Source organism: Dromiciops gliroides, chromosome 6 (assembly GCF_019393635.1).
Source record: "Dromiciops gliroides isolate mDroGli1 chromosome 6, mDroGli1.pri, whole genome shotgun sequence".
Classification (NCBI taxonomy): Eukaryota; Metazoa; Chordata; class Mammalia; order Microbiotheria; family Microbiotheriidae; genus Dromiciops; species Dromiciops gliroides.
The window spans coordinates 176,292,115-176,305,116 of NC_057866.1; positions in this window are offsets into that span (position 1 = coordinate 176,292,115).

The window sequence follows — 13,002 nt, forward strand, 5'->3', positions numbered from 1 at the left end:
ATTAGACCAGCAACTCCTCTCAGTAGAGGTAAAGTAAAGAAAAATTTTATTTTATCTAATTATTTTTTTTATTTATGTTTGTCTAGTTCTAAGGTATCAAAAATAAACCCCAGGGGCATCTAGGTGGTGCAGTGGATAAAGCACTGGCCCTGGATTCAGAAGGACCTGAGTTCATCCGGCCTCAGACTCTTGACACTTACTAGCTGTGTGATCCTGGGCAAGTCACTTAACCCTCATTGCCCAGCAAAAAAAAAAAAAAAATTAACCCCATCAATTTATAAATTGCTGAGTAAAATATGAAATTTCTGGGGTTCAGAAATGGATAATTTCAATTTACATTACTCCTTATGGGAAAAATTCATTCAGTACTCATAGTTTTACCCCTTTTCTTTCTGGGGCAAATTAAAGACAAGTAGCCAGGTACCACTGTATATGCTAGCAAATATATCTATCATAAAGGATTTGCTTGAGTCTGCACAGACCAGTGCTAATATCTGTGTGAGGCAAATGACTAAATCTTTAATCACCTGTCCATATTTTTCATCCCAACTGTTTCAAAATGTTTTCTGTGGGTTTAAGCCAAACAGATCTTTCTTGTGCTTCTGTTTTTGTTTCTTTTCAATTATTTTCTCGAGTGAGATCATTGTGAGATTTAGCAATAGTAATATAGTTCTTCACTCTATCCTTACTCTGAGTTCTATTCCCATCTTGACTTCTTTTTCTCCACTGTTCCTCACAAGCCAATTTATACTGGAAGACCAATCAGTCTCTGTGATCCTTCCTCTGATTAGTTAGTTCCTCTTCTGTTTTAAGGAAAATGCCCAGGGCAGTCATGTTCATTCCATTTCACTCTTGGCTCCTGACACCTTTGACTTCTTTCTACTATCTTCACTTCTTTCAGCTTCCATTAATGTATTGTCCTCTCCCATTAGAGTATAAGCTCCATGTGGGGAGGGATTCTTGTCTTTCATTTTGCTTATATTTATATTCCCAGAGCTTAGCACCTTGCCTAGCAAACAACACTTAAAGGGTTTGTTGACTAACATGAATTTGCACTAGTAAATCACTGAGTCCTCAAAAAGTCCTCAACTCTCATGGATTCTTTAGGTGTGGTCAGCTGAAGAGTGCTTCTCTTTTCTCTGGACCAATGAATAAACTCCTTGTTGAGATATCATGTGGCTCAAATACTTGATAGAGATTTTGCCAAACTTGAATGTGTCAATTTGCAACTTCAAACCAACTTTTAAAAATTTTTTTATAATTTTTTTTTAGTGAGGCAATTGGGGAATTGGGGTTGAGTGACTTGCCCAGGGTCACACAGCTAGTAAGTGTTAAGTGTCTGAGGCCGGATTTGAACTCAGGTCCTCCTGACTCCAGGGCCGGTGCTCTATCCACTCCACCACCTAGCTGCCCCGAAACCAACTTTCTTTAGCTCAGAAGTTGTGAACCTGTGGTGCATGGACTTTGTTCCTTTTTAAATATAAAGATAATTATATTTCAGTCTATTTGGTTTCCTTCCTAATTCTATGTATTTTATTTTATGCATTTAAGAATATTATTCTAGGAAGGGATCTGTATGTTTCACCGAACTTCCAAAGTGGTCTATGACACACAAAAAGGTTAAGGACACTTGCAATAGTAAAACAACTCTCTTCTCCTTCTTCTCCTTTTCTTTATTCTTTTTTGGTGAGGCAATTGGGTTGAGTGACTTGCCCAGGGTCACACAGCTAGTTAAGTGTCAAGTGTATGAGGTCAGATTTGAACTCAGGTCCTCCTGAATCCAGGGCTGGTACTTTATCACTGCATCACCTAGCTTCCCCCAATAGTAAAACTTCTTCGAAAAGCTAAAATGATGGTAGAACCAGGGGCCCCCTACATCCATATTCCTTACTCCATACATGTGGCCTGACTCTATAGGTATGTGATCCCTATCTGATCATGATTCATGATCCCTATATATTTCTATTCTTCCCATTGGAGGCAGGCTATATATACTTTAATGAGAGTGAGCTCCAGGTTTGTAGGGAGAAATACTATTTTAATTCATGAAATGCTCATAGCTCACATATCTGAAGCCTGGAGGGACCTGACAGGTCATCTCATCTAAACACCTCATTTTATTCTTTTGCTTTGGAATGGCAAGTTAGCCATCTGGTATATTTAGAGAGAGAGAGAGAGAGAGAGAGAGAGAGAGAGAGAGAGAGAGAGAGAGAGAGAGAGAGAGAGAGAGAGAGACACTGAGACTTTAGTGGGGACTTGCAAACTATGGTTTAGAGAAGATTCTGACCTACAAAATACTTAGATCTTGGGATAGATTTCTGGGCACCCATAGGTAATAAGGGGAGGGGAAATAGGAATCTAGCTGCTACATGATCATATGCTTTTTTTCTGAGACACGAGGACCCATTCTGCAGGGTGGGCAATGTGGAGAGAGTGAAATCAAAGGAGCAAGTAGTCCAAGTAAACCCTAAAGATTCATCAGAGAAATCAAATAGGAGCATAGGAAACTCTTTTAGGACCAGGAAAGGTTCCTGGAAGTTTAATATTGGCAGGGGCTCCCATGGTGCTATATTGGGAAATATGGTCATTTAAAAAGCAACAATAACTTGACAAATTGAAATGACATAAGTAAGTTCAATGAGAAATTTAATAAGGAAGGTTTATTATTATTATTATTTTTGCAAAAAATAGCTACTGACCAAAATGAATATACCTTATAGTTCTTGTGCTAGAAAATCATTCCATTTCACTGTAATGACAGAGGAAATTGAATATGATCACAGGCTCCCTTCAGTATTGCTTGTGCTGTGCTGTCAGAGATATTCCCACCTTTTTTTTTTTTTTGCCATGCCATTTTCTCTTATAAAACCCCTTTCCCTAATTCACTGTCCTTTGCTGTTAGCTTGCTGCTGTCTAGAACAGTGACTGAGCTTTGAAGTCTTCTTTTGTTAAAAAGTCACATTTTTTTTTACAATTGCCTTTCTTTGCTCTTCCTTTTATTTCCATACCTCACACCCCCATCATTTTAGATCAAGGTGCTAATGGAATGAATGTAATTTCGATTCCAAACTCTTCATATGTTCCTGGTGGAAAATTCTTCTTAGGAAATCCTTGTGTTTCAGAATTCCCATCAAACACAAGAAGGAGCCGATAAATTTCACCTGAGAGTCAGAGAGGCATCCATCACTAGAAAACAAAAAGAAGATGAGGGTGGGAAATAGCTAGGCAGAAAAGAATGAAAATACCATTAGCCAGATTTATAGTGGTTGGAGAACAGAAAGTTCTGTTAGTGGAACAAGCTGACATCAACAAAAAAATGTTGATAATAGAGTAAAAGCAAGGTAGATTTGCAAATGTGGAGTGAAAACCATTTTATAGCAATCCTCTCACAGGCATGGTGAAACAGTAACATCACAAACTGCTTTGAGTGCTGAGAGGTAGCATCCATGAGTGGATTAGTTACAAGAATTTGATCCTCTTAGAATGATGGATGCTGTGATCAAGGTAGTTAAGTGCCAGAGTCACTGATCAAATCTACTTTCATTCAACCAAGAACTCAACAAAGATTTATCAATTCTAGGCTGAGTTGGGAACACAAAGACCAAAAAAGTCCCCACTATGAAGAGCTTACATTCTATTGAGGTGATACAATACCTAAACAGGTAAGTGTTGAATACTCTGTATAGCTATCTCATTTTCTCTTTTCTAATATTCATTTTCAATGAAGGGAAATTTATTTCTTCTCTCTTCTTCTCCCCCCACCCCCAACTTATTAAGGAAAATAAGAAAAGAAAAACAAAGTCCTTGAAACAAATATGCATCATCAAGTAAAACAAATTCCTACATTGGCCATGTTAAAAATAGTCTGTCTCTTTTTGCATCGAGTTCACAATTTCCTCAGTTTACCCAAATAATTCGAGAAGACCACTGAGTCAAGCAGAGACAAATTTATTTCATTCTCATGATAATGGGTGACCCCATGGCAAGGAATGAAGAGATGGCCAATGAGCTCAGGAGTTGGGTTTTTATAGAAGTTTTTTTGGGGGGGCAGCTAGGTGGCACAGTGGATAGAGCACCAACCCTGGAGTCAGGAGGACCTGAGTTCAAATCCAGCTTCAGACACTTAACACTTACTAGCTGTGTGACCCTGGGCAAATCACTTAACCCTAATTGCCTTGTCTCCCCCCCAAAAAAATAAGTTTGAGGGGGCACTCCCCTCGTGCACCAGGTGGGCTCACAATCTAACATCCAATCCTGTCCCACCTAGTACTCGTGTGGAGCTCCTGATCAGGGTATGGAGGTATGCTCAGCTAGGTTCAAGAGCTGGGGGAAGTGGGGAGGGAAAGGGTTGTGAAACCATTCCACCTGTGTAAAGGGAGGGGTGGTACCAGGAGCTAGGGGCTTTGGAATGCAAGAAGGGAGGGGTGGTACCAGTGTGGGATTGAAGGAACAGGAGACAGCAAGGAGGAGGGGGTTGGGGTGCATCCTATTCAGTAAGGCAAAATATGTATCTCTCAGGGAGATTGCTATAACAGCCTGCTTGGCCAAAGAACAAGGGGCAGGGGCGGGGGTTGGGGGGGCAGGGAGGTGTGTTTTAGTAACAGGATGGAATATGGGCAGAATGTTCTAGCAATAACAGGGACTGGGGTGGGTGCTCGGTACTTTCCACTCCCCAGCCTCAGAGTCTGAGCTGACTCAAGTACATTATATCCCACTCAATTGTATATTTCATTATTGGAGCTCTAGAATCATAGTTTGTCATTGCATTGATCATAACTCTTAAGTGCTATTCTACTTTCTATGTCAGTGGATCATTAGATACCTACTATGTGACAGGCACTGAGTTAAGCACTGGGGATAAAAAGAAAGACAAAAGATAGTCTTTGCTATCAAGTCTAGTCTAATAGGTGAGACAATATGAAAACAACTGTATGGACAAGTTATATACAGGGTAAATAGGAGATAATTGATAGAGGGAAAGCATTGGCATTAAGGAGAATGAGGAAAGCCTTCTCATAGAAGATGGGATTTTAGCTGGGACTTGAAGAAATCTGGAAAAGTTAGGAGGCAGAGGTGAGGAGGTAGACATGGGGGACAGCCAGTGAAAATGCTTGGAGTCTGGAAGTAGATTATCTTTGCCCCAAACAGTAAGGAATCGGTGTCATTGGATCACAGAGTAAATAGGGGAAAGAGAGGAGTAGGAGAGTGTAAGCAGACTGGAAATGTGGGGGAGAGCCAGGTTGTGAAGGGCTTTAAACAAGATTTTAAACTATAGCTTACAGCCCTTTCAATGTGTTTAGTCACTCAGAGGACAAAATTAGCTCAAAGCAAAGGTATTTCATGAAATACATAAGAAGGAAGTATAAAAGACAATGCCTGGGGCACACTCTCCAGCAAATACACACACAGTCTGTTGAAAGATTGAGCATTCTGAGCAACCATTCATGAAAGGAATACATGTAGGGAACATGCATGACCAGGATACAAATATGGTGGGCATCTCACCATTCTAAAGCTATAGGACCATTGATATCTTCTCTCTTTGTCTTTGTATTGCTCTTTAGGTCTGGTCTCTCCTGAGAACAGCATCTCATGGTAACTGCTTATCAGGTAGTCTTTGCTGCTAGATATTGATCCCTGTTATTTCTCTGGGTTCAACTCCTCAGGTCAACCCACTTTCCATCTCAGCTCTTTTCTTCTATAGAATAGTAGGTATGTAAGGGTGTATAGTACACTGTGTTCTTTGGCCATTTAAGTTATGTTTACCTACATGTCAAGATACGGCTCATAGGGAGGTAAAGTTATCTCTAGAGTCTCCTCCCCACATTTTTCTTCAAGGAAGACTTTTGATTTCTGCTATTAGGTGAAACAGGAGGTTGAGGCAAGAGGATTGCCACTCTGCTCTCCTCAGAGAGAAGAGGCTGGAATTTTATCTGTCTTCTCTCTGACATATTTTTAGTCTGGGTGTCATGGGGGAACTGGTGGTGGGGGTCCTTAGGTATTCCTTCGTAAAAAATTACACTCACAAATAGTCCAATGAGAATTAAAATGGTCTTTTATTTGGAACTAGAGAAAGTGACCCAGGGGTAAGTCAAAGACTTTATCCCTAGGGAGGAGGGCTCAAACCTTCTCCTCCCAGAACAAGAGGAAGTGAGAAGCTTTTATAGAGGATAGATGGGGTGACCACCTGAAAATGGAAAGTTCCTTTTGGCGGTGGGGAAAGCTTGGATGCTTGTCATTTCTGAGAGTTGAGGGAGATTATTTTTTTCAGAATGATGGTCCTGACCTCTGACTTATCTCTGTCTCCTGGCTCCAGTCAGGTAGTAGCCATGCCTAATTGACTTTCCTACTATAGTATTTTATCTCCCCTTACTTTTTTTTTTAGGGCAATGAGGGTTAAGTGACTTGCCCAGGGTCACACAGCTAGTAAGTGTCAAGGGCCTGACACCGGATTTGAACTTAGGTCCAAGGCTGGTGCCTTATCCACTATGTCACCTAGCTGCCCCCCTCCCCTTATTTCTTTTTTTTTTTTAATTTCTTTTTATTTTTTGTGAGGCAATTGGGGTTAAGCGACTTGCCTAGGGTCACACAGCTAGTAAGTGTTAAGTGTCTGAGGCTGGATTTGAACTCAGGTCCTTCTGACTCCAGGGCCAGTGCTCTATCCACTGCGCCACCCAGCTGCCCCTCCCCTTATTTCTTAAATGTACCTGTCCTTATTTTATATCTGTCCTGTTATCTGGTCACCTTTGGTTTTGCTTCTCAAAAAAGAAACTTCTGAGTTATCCTAAGCCCATGTCACTAGGGAAAATAATTTTTAGGTTCAAGTTGTGCTTTTGATTGTTATCCCTTCACAAGGGAGGGAATACCCCAAGCTATATATCTAAGCCTGTACTTCCCACTAAATGTTAATTTTACAATACACATAAATAGCAAAAGCAAATAAACTTGTTTATCCAAACCAAAACATAAATCAGAGGAGGTATACATATGGGAATATATAAGACCATATAGAGTGAATGAGCTCTCCCATTAGTAGTTAGTTAACTCATCTCAATGGAGAGAGGTCCACAGATCTTACTCAAGGGGAAATTTTCCAACGTCTGTAGTGTAGCAAGATGAGGATAGGGCCTCAATGAAGCTCGCTGGCTCCTCTACATGTTGGTTTCTTCTTAGAGTCTTTCTCTCCCTTCAGGGATTTGGAGAGAGTCTGGTACTGTAGGTTTTCTTTCTTGAAGGTGGAAGCTAGAAGAAAAGGATCTCTCTTCTCTCAATCATTCACCAACTTTGTCCCTCTTGTACGATTGGAGCATTGAATAACCACTCTCCACCATGAAGATAGTCTTAAGCAAATTTCCTTTGAGCCACCCATTACAGGTGGAATCTCTCTCAATTAACTCTTTAGTCAAAATCATCAACCAACTGAAGCAAGGCAGAGAACTCCCACATCAAGATCACTTCTCCTTTTTGACCTCTGAATGAATGTCCTCTATAATTATTTGCTATAGGTAACTCTCAGACATGTTAGTCCTAAAATGCTCTGGTTTAATCATACAAATAAATCTGAGTCAGAACAAAAGGTAAGGTAAGGAGATAAGGTCACCTAGCCTATACCCCTGTCTTTATTATGCAATAAGAAAGCCAGGTTGCTTTGGGGTTATATTTCAGCCTTTGTGAAGAAAACATGGTCTTTCTTTACTTTGGTAAATACACAATAATTTCAGGAAGAAGAGAATGGAAATGGTTCAGGAAAAATCCTTTAGGGGTTAGTATCTGAATTTGAAATAAACGATGAGCCTTGAAGTAAACTATGAGAATTCAAAATGAGGAGGAAGTAGATTTCAGGTATGGGTGACAGGCTGATCAAAGACATAGATGCTGGAGACAGCATGTTGAGTTCAGAAAACTGTTCATAGGTCAGTCTGATGGAAACATTGTGGGTGAAAGGGAGTAGGGTGAAATAAATCTATGTAGAAATGTAGGTGAAGACTTGAAGAACACAGCCGGTGTGCATAACATTTATATATCCCCATACTTAAAGCTCATTGCCTTCACTTAAGACATTTCCATTTCTGATTGGGCTTGTGCTTATTGAGACAGATAGTAGAACCTGGGGGATTTTTTTGATTGAACAAGCCCAGGGCACATTTCAGGTGGAATCATGACTTTTTCACTGGCAATAGGGAGAAAAGGGATCGGAGATGAGGACATTCATCTGGGTTGGTACAGGAGGATGTGGGGAGATCCTTAAATGCCATTGAAAACCCTATTAAGTTTTGTATGTCTAACTGGCTCTTCAAATAACACTTATAAAAGCCCATGGGGCTCATTTAGAAATGTCCCCTTCTGAAAAACTTTAAGTGAACAGAAGGCCTTTGCTGAAAAAAATATGAGTGAACCCATTTCTTCTGTCAGTTTCACAATCTGCTATGTTAAACATTGTGCTCTGTGGGACTTTGGTTTTAGAGAGGAGGAAGCCAGCTGGCTCTTGTGATCTCAACAGATGCACTGAAGAGTAGAACGCTTCACTTACAAGCAGATGTAGGGGGTCTCATCCACAAAGTAAAATAACTGTTGGAGACATTTCTTAAGATTTTTAGAGTTGGTTTTCAGTTGTTCGACCTGAAGGTAACCTGGAAGGTTGTTGTTGTTTGCCCTTTTTTTTTTTTTTTTAAGAGGAACTATCACATCACAGGGTAATGTCTTGACTCGTGTGAATTTAGTGAAGAAGAGTTGCACAAAATCATGAGCCTCACTCTCTTTCAGTCATCAAAGTTCAGTGGCAAGACAAAAGTCAGGAAGACTGGTGATGACATGGTGTATAGTGGATGACCTTGGTGTCTTTGATATCTGACCAAGCTCTAGGTCAGTCATCTTCATGGCTGTTGGAACAAATTTTTCTCATCCACCCATTCTGCCAGGGGAAGTCTTCACATGCTTGGGGTAGACCAGCCCTAACTCACTGATGGATTCAGGACCCATTGGTTACTCTAGATGGTTAGACTAATACAGAAAGAATAGGTGTTAGTTCATATTGGTGCTAGTATTTCACATGATAGGAACAATAATCAATTCACCAATCAATTGGTCAAATATTTATTGTCTACTATATACCAGACATTATGCTAAACTCTGGAGATACAAGGACAAAAATGAAACAGTCACATGCCTCAGTGAACTTATATCCTACTTGGGAATACAACATGTACATGCGTAAGTATAAATGAAATGTATACAGAATAAATACAAGGTGATTTTTTCAGAAAGATACTAGCATCTGATGGCATTAGGAAATGCTTTAGAAGTTTGCTCTTGAGCTTAACTTTGAAAGAAACTAGGATTTCTGAAAGGCTGATGTGAGTCGAAAGTGTATTCCAGAAGAAGGATTATTAACCAGTTGAAAGGAACAGCGGTCTAGAGCTATAGCAAGAAAACAAAGGTTGAGCAAGTCACTTGCCCAAGGTCACACAGCTGGTAAGTATATAAGGCTAAGATTTGAACTCAGGTCTTTTTAACTTCAGGCCCACCACTCTCTCCACTCTACCACCTAACAGCTAGCAAGAACCAGAAGTAGGATTTGAAGTTTGCTCTCCCAGCACAACATTCCTTGCAACCATTAATTACAAATTTTAAAAACAGCTCTATTGTGTTTCGGAATATATAAAGTATGGTTGATTCTGTGTTGCTGCTCTTTTCTCCTATGTGAAGATTCCAGAACTGTTTGTATTCATGCAGATAGTGTCAGTTGAGAGCTGTTGGGTAACACATGTTGTTGTGATGTCTATATATTCTAATACACTTGGAGTGCAGAAAAAACCTTGGGTTCAAATAGCTGCCTCTATCTGACGCCGCAGAACTGTGGACAAGTCATTTAACCTTCTGAGCCTTAGTTTCTTTACCTGAGAGGATTTGGCTAGATGGCTTGTAAGGACCCTTCCAACTCTAAAGCATTTTCCTATCCTCAGCCAATTATCTAAGAAATACTTATCTTTGGTCACCAGGAGGGACCATATCTAGGGCCAATCAGAACTGCTTGGGGAAAAAAAGCTCCTAATGGCTCATGGTAAAAAATATCATCCTCTGTTTCTCAAGCCCCCCAGGGGTAAGAATTATCTCTACCTTTATCATTTATATTCCTTGCACTTAGAATGGAACTCAATGGGAGGTCAATAAATACTTGCTAATTGAGAGAAATTCCAGTCTATTTTCATCTGAAAGAATTAGATTTCCTGTTTTTCTAGTGTTCTCTTTTTCTTTTGGATTCATATCGGGTACATCTTGGAAAACCACCTCCACCCCAGCTAGTGATTATATCAATATAGTCTATCTAGATGGGCTGAGCCCACCATGAATGACAACTGTAAAATGGATTACCAGCTGTTGTTTTTCTGAAGGAGAGGGAACTGAACTGGCATTAAAGTTAAGAAGATTGTACCCTAGTTGTGGTATATGAATGCAATGGAATACTATTGTGCTGTAAGAAACGATGAGCAGGAGGAGTTCAGAAAAACCTGGAGGGTCTTGCATGGGCTGATGATGAGTGAGATGAGCAGAACCAGAAGAACATTGTACACAGTATCATCAACATTATGTGTTGATCTACTGTGATGGACTATATTCTTCTCACCAATGCAATGGTACAGAAGAGTTCCAGGGAACTCATGATAGAAGAGGATCTCCAAATCCAGGAAAAAACAAAACAAAACTGTGGAGTATAGATGCTCAATGAACCATACTATTTCTTTTGTTTTTGGTGATGTTGTTTTTCTATTTTGAGATTTTTCTCATAACATGACTAATGCAGAAATATGTTTAATGTTATTATGTGTATATATATAACCTATATCAGATTACCTGCTGTCTAGGGGAGGGAGAGAGAAAAATCTGAAATTGGAAAGCTTGTATAAACAAAAGTTGAGAACTATCTTTACATGTAATGGGAAAAAAATACTTTATTAAAAAAATAAAAGAAGAAGATTGTACCCAACATCACATAAAGGCTCAGCCTTACTTCCAGGTCCAGACCTCTGGGAAGTTTGGACATTTTCAGTGACCAGTGGAATGACTTATACTTTTCTGGAGTCAAAGAAATGGAGGGGGATGGGGGGAGGAAAGGCAGTAACTTCATAGAGCTCCCCACATGATCCCTCCAAATAGCTCCAAATAATGCCAGAGAAATGGAGGGGGCCACTAGTGACCTACAACCCTCCTGCACAATGGCCTGGCACCATGGGAATTGGCCCAGCTATAGTCAATAGGTCAATATGGAACCAAAGAATAGTGACCTGTGGTATCTGGTAGTCTTAGTGCTTCTACTGCCTCTATAATAAAATACAAACTCCTTTATATTTGGCATTTAAAGTCCTTCAAAATCTGGTTCCTGTCTATCTTTCCAGACTTATTTTGTTAAATGATTCCATTTCCTTCATCTTCTTAATTCCAACCAAATACTGCTAGTTACTGCTATTTCTTTGATAAAACATCCACTTCCATGTTTTTGCATAGACCGTTCCCCATTTCTAAAATACACTTGCTCCTCACTTCTTTAAATTTTCATCTTCTTTAAAGGTTTAGGTCTAGGTCCATATCACCCATTCCCCAATTCAATAAACTCCAATGGCTCACTATAGCCTCAAGGATCAAATATAAAATTCTCTGTTTGGCATTCACAACCTGACCCCCTCCTACCTTTCTAGTCCTATACCTTATCCGTACAAATTGCACTTCATCCTAGGCAAGATAGGGAGACACAGTAATTTAAAAAAAAAAAAAAGGACCAATTTTGGTGAAACCATTGGCCTAAGAAACCTAGAAAAATATTTCCTACTCATTTTCTTTTACCTTCAGAAAGTTTCTTCCTAATCTGAGCCCAAAGCTATCTCATGCTAGTTTAGAGTTTTAGCATTTCCCTACAATCATGCTGTGAGCTCCTAGAAACTGCTTTTTCTCTGGCCTTAGAAGAGTTCTCTGTGATGGCTGGTCCACCTGAAGTGTGTCATTTGAAATATTGGGGGGAAGCCTGTCTCTGTTCTAAGTTATTGAGGAACTTAGCTGGGGTTTCTAATATATAGCTACTTTTAAATTAGAGGTTATTGCAGTAGTTTTGGCAGTAACCATTTATTATTAATTTGACCACGTGTACACCCAGCATGGCCCAAGAAGTGTGTGTGTGTGTGTGTGTGTGGGGGGGGCTGGGGAGACTCGGGCCCGGGGTTAGAGAAGCAGTAAGTGAATATCAGGGACAAGCACGGAAGGGTGGGGGTGGGAGGGAGAGAGCAGAGTAAAAACACATGGCCTCAAATCCTATATTAGCTAAAGATGGGAGAGTCCCAGGAAGGGGGCTGGAGAGAGGGGCCTGTGGTGAGTTCCGATCATTGAGAGGGAGAGAGGGAGTGAGGGAGTGAGGGAGTGAGGGAGTGAGGGAAGAGAGGGGAAGAGAGGGGAAGAGAGGGGAAGAGAGGAGAAGAGAGGAGAAGAGAGGAGAGGAGAAGAGAGGGAGAAGAGAACATGTGGCTCACAGGTCACAGGTGCAAGAAAGAGGGAGAGAATGCAAACCTCCCATGGTCCACCTGGGTCCACCTTAGATAGGGGGCTCTTACATACTACTCAAAGCTAACTGGCCTGATGTGACCTGTGGGTGGTCCATATTAAAATGAGTTGTACCTTGCTACTGGTAGGGTCTGGCGAAAGACAGACCCTTTGAGGACAAAGGCTTTCAGATACGTGTGGGTTTTTTTGTCTCTACTGAGTCTGATTTCCACTTCTATTGACTCTGGGCTGGCTTTGGAAGATCAGGTAAGGTTCCTGAGCTAAGCCCTCAAGTGGGGAGGGGGGGGGGTCCCTCTGTCCCCAAAAAGTCTATTATTAATAATTTTTTTCTCACAGAAAGCAAATCCCTGTTAGTCAACAAGCATTTTAAAAGTGCTTACTGCTATGTGCCAGGCACTGAGCTAAACCTTGGAATACCAATGCCAGCAGAAAGAGACAGTATCTGCCCTGGAGGCT